At 42.6% G+C, this 1,135-nt stretch overlaps 1 pseudogene; it reads right to left on the bottom strand.

The window, feature by feature from the left end:
- Nucleotides 1-406: 406 nt before the first annotated feature.
- LOC102843027 lies at nt 407-879 on the bottom strand (annotated as a pseudogene).
- Nucleotides 880-1,135: the final 256 nt, after the last annotated feature.

The raw sequence follows: 1,135 nt of genomic DNA on the forward strand, positions 1-1,135 counted from the left end.
TGGTGGATTAGAACCACCTGCCTTTGGATTGGCAGCTCAATTCCTTAACCACTATGCCAGCAGAGCTCCGGATTAATTTGGTTTAGCAGGCATTACTTGTTAGTGTGATATAGTAACATCTTAACAGTAATATAGATTATATCTCAACATGGAGAAAAAATAATCTTCATCATTAAACCATTAAGCAACATCATGATAGAAGGAAAACAGATTGAAGCTGTCAAGAATTTCATTTTACTTCGACCCACAATCAACGCCCAGGGTAACAGCAGCCAAAAACCAAAAGGCATGTTACATTGGGGAAATCTCCTGTCAAGGACCTCTCTCCAAAGTGCTAAAGAGCAAGGAAGTCAGTTGTTTGTTTGTTTTTTACAACTCCATCTTTATTTAAGCCTTATGAGCCTCCTTAGCGTTTTCCACCAACTCGGGGAGCAGAAACTTTCACAGGCTTCGCAATTTTTTGTTTAGGCGCTGCTTTTGTGGGAGCCTTAGTAGCAGCCATTGCAGTCTTTTTAGATGCTTGTTTAGCCTTTTTTGCTTCCTTGGCAGCCCTGATAGCCTGTTCTCGTTGAGCCTTTCTAACTTCAGGTTTTTGATTCCTCTTGGCCATTATATCAGCAAGAGATGCACCAGTGGTGGCCTTTGGAATTTGACTGCTCGGCGGGTTCTTTTCTTTTGAATTTCTTCCGACTGGCCCTTTTTGTGCTTCCTTCTGTAAAGGACAGTCCAATTGATCTGCCGTGGATTCCTTTTGGAAAGGAAAGCCGACTCGCATTTTGCATTAAGAAACTGGAACACCTTTCCGTCGATCCTGGCATAGCGCCTCCCGTGCCCGGGGTAGATCTTGTACCCGCTGAAACTGCACAGCTCGACCTTCATGGCTGCAGCTTCAGCGACACTGGGAAAATGGCGAAAAGACGGAAGTCAGTTTAAAGATGAAAGTGCACCTGATACTTCTTCATTGCTTCCTATGCATCTGAAGGTGGGACAGTGAATAAGGAGGCAGAAGAACAATAGATGCATTTCAATTGGAGTGTTATTGAACAGTATTGAATATACCATAAATTAAAAAATAACAAACCACAACCCAGACAAACAAATCTTTGTTTGAGGAAGTGCAACTAGAAAGCTCCTT

Source organism: Elephantulus edwardii, unplaced genomic scaffold (assembly GCF_000299155.1).
Source record: "Elephantulus edwardii isolate Elephantulus edwardi_28Jun2011 unplaced genomic scaffold, EleEdw1.0 scaffold00138, whole genome shotgun sequence".
NCBI lineage: Eukaryota > Metazoa > Chordata > Mammalia > Macroscelidea > Macroscelididae > Elephantulus > Elephantulus edwardii.